The sequence below is a fragment of the Kryptolebias marmoratus genome, linkage group LG23 (assembly GCF_001649575.2).
Source record: "Kryptolebias marmoratus isolate JLee-2015 linkage group LG23, ASM164957v2, whole genome shotgun sequence".
Classification (NCBI taxonomy): Eukaryota; Metazoa; Chordata; class Actinopteri; order Cyprinodontiformes; family Rivulidae; genus Kryptolebias; species Kryptolebias marmoratus.
In genome coordinates this window covers 16,756,570-16,759,125 of record NC_051452.1, presented here as the reverse complement: position 1 = coordinate 16,759,125, position 2,556 = coordinate 16,756,570, and positions in this window count along the sequence as shown.

The following is a 2,556-nucleotide window of genomic DNA, read 5'->3' as shown; positions in this document are numbered from 1 at the left end:
CTGTCAGCTGATTACTGATGCTGTCAGCTGATTGTTGATGATGTCAGCTGATTATTGATACTGTCAGCTGATTACTGATGCTGTCAGCTGATTGTTGATGATGTCAGCTGATTATTGATACTGTCAGCTGATTAAACCAGGTCTTCAGTCTCTCAGATGTTGCAGATTCTCAGGATTCCTGTCCAGAGGTTCTGTGGTTCTTACCTGTTGTGACCCGGTGACCTCTGACCTTTCTGATCTCACTGGGAGGAGCTTTAACGGAGTGGTCAGAGTTTTCTTCTTTGTGGAGAGTGTTCAGCAGCTTTCTTGCCTCCAACGCTGCAATGAGGCTTCATTTCCAGGAGGAAGAGGGGGAGGATGGCTCTGAAGGTGTTAACCTGAGCTGCAGCTCTGGCAGGTGTTTCTCTGTGGAAAACATCTGGATTTGTGTGGGTTTGATGGGAAACACAGGCGTCCTGTCAGAGGCCGTTACCTTCAGTTGCATAACTTCTACAGCAGAACAAAAGCCTTCAAACGGCTTTCTTTGGGTTTTGTTTTTGTCCTTTCAAGGAATCCAGATTAGATTTCATGAGCTGGAAAATTCTGAACTGTGGGATAAAATATCAGTTTGGTGTCATGTTTAGTGAATGGGTGACAGCTGGATCATCTGGAACATCTGGAGGATTTACGACAGCAGAGGACCAGGTCACCTGAGCTGCAGCAAACAACAACAGGAAGCTTTAAAATCCAGTCTGGTCCTATAAATGTTAAAATCCTGAAGGGTTGGTGGCAGAGATCCAGGTGTTGCACCTGATCAGCTCCCTGCAGGTTAAAGATTAGAAGACTGGGCAGAATATTTATGTATGAAGTAAGAAATAAAACCTGCCTGATATTTTCTCACATTGATGATTGATATGTGCTGCTGGCTGCGTTTGTTTACATCTGAAAACATCCAGGATGGAGCAGTTTGATTGAATATTTACATTCAGTGAAGTCTGCAGAGAAAAGGGCTCTGTTTACACTGAGTGCGGACCCGCATTTCAGAAGTACACATCAATTCATCTGGAAAACTCCTTCAGACTCAACTGGATAAACTTGTTATGTTTGAGTTTATAAGCTGCACAGAGGACCTTTTATTTGTCAGGAATTAAAGGTGTTAATTAGCTTTTTTGGGGTTTAAATGTTTGAACCTCTTGCTAAGAACGCTTTCAGCCGAATGTTTCAAACTGTTTTACTTCGGATCTGACCTGACAGACCTGTTAAAGCAGCCTCGGTTCTGGTTTTCTGGGGGATTTCCTTGGTTCTGATTTATGGCTGCTGTGAGCAGCTGGCTCGGTGGGGGGTGTAGTTCGGTCTCCTGAAGGCCTCACAGCGCTGCTCTTCATGTAAGCTGGCATGGAAAACCCTGCGTCCTCCTCTCCGCTCTGCTTTCCAGGTGGGGGCTGACAGGGTGGCGCTGGCCCGCAGAGGCGACATCTGTAAACACTTTCCAGCTCCCAGCAGGCGCGGCGAGGAGCAGAGCTGCTGCTAATGTGAGTTTTGGCTCCGGTTTGTTCTCGTGAGCTGCTCGCGGTCCGATGCACCATCCATCTCCAGGAGAAGAGGATCATTAATCGATCTGAGAGGAGGTGCCACCTGAATGTTTCTTACAGCTTTTAGAAAGACAAACACAACAACAAGGATGAGCTTGAAACTCCCTGATGTTCCTGTTCTCCATCAGAAACCTTCCCGGGTTTGTGAGGATCTGGGTTTAGCTCCGCCCTTGGGCGGCGTTACTAACTTTCACTTCACAGGTGTTCCTGATTCTGCTGACGAGACCAACCAGCTTTTAAGCCTCAGGCTGACACCAGATCTTCGCTGGAGCATCAAACCTTCGGGTTAGATTCTCCACCTCAGCGTCTAACCTCGGTTATGCTCTGTGTACTAATTACATTCTTTGTCTTGCCTGGAACTTAGTTTTTTTGCCACGCCATGATTACGGACCTATGGGAACTTACCTGGAACCTGTCAGATACTTACCTTTGCTGGAACTGGCTCATCATCTCCTGGATCACTCTGGAACTGCTCCTCACCTCCTCTGCGCAGTAAATCACCTCCTGGATCTGTAAGAGAATAAGAGACATTATTTTATTCATCTTTTTGAACTACTCTGACCAAGATCGTACCCGAGACTCACCCAGTTTATCTTGTATTGCAGACTGCTCCCGAGACCTGCTCACTGTAAATACTGGCACCATCTGTAAATAAACTCACTTACCTTTTATTTACGTCTCTGTGTCTGGTTTCGGCTTCGCTCTCTGGACAAACAATCCTGGGTTTATGTCAGGGTTCACATTTGCTGCTTTTCTTTTTATTCAGAAAACGCATAACTTTTTTCTGAGCTGCTTTTTGTTGCTTCCTTGATGTTTTGGTCAAAGTTAAAGACATCATGAGCCGAGGACACTCAGACTGAAGGACATGTCTTTGTTAAATGTAACAAGTCAGCAGCTCAGGTTGGTAAAGCAAGGAAATATGTTTATGAAACACATAAACTGAAATCTGATGGTCCGTTCTGTGATTCATCCCTTGGAGACATGA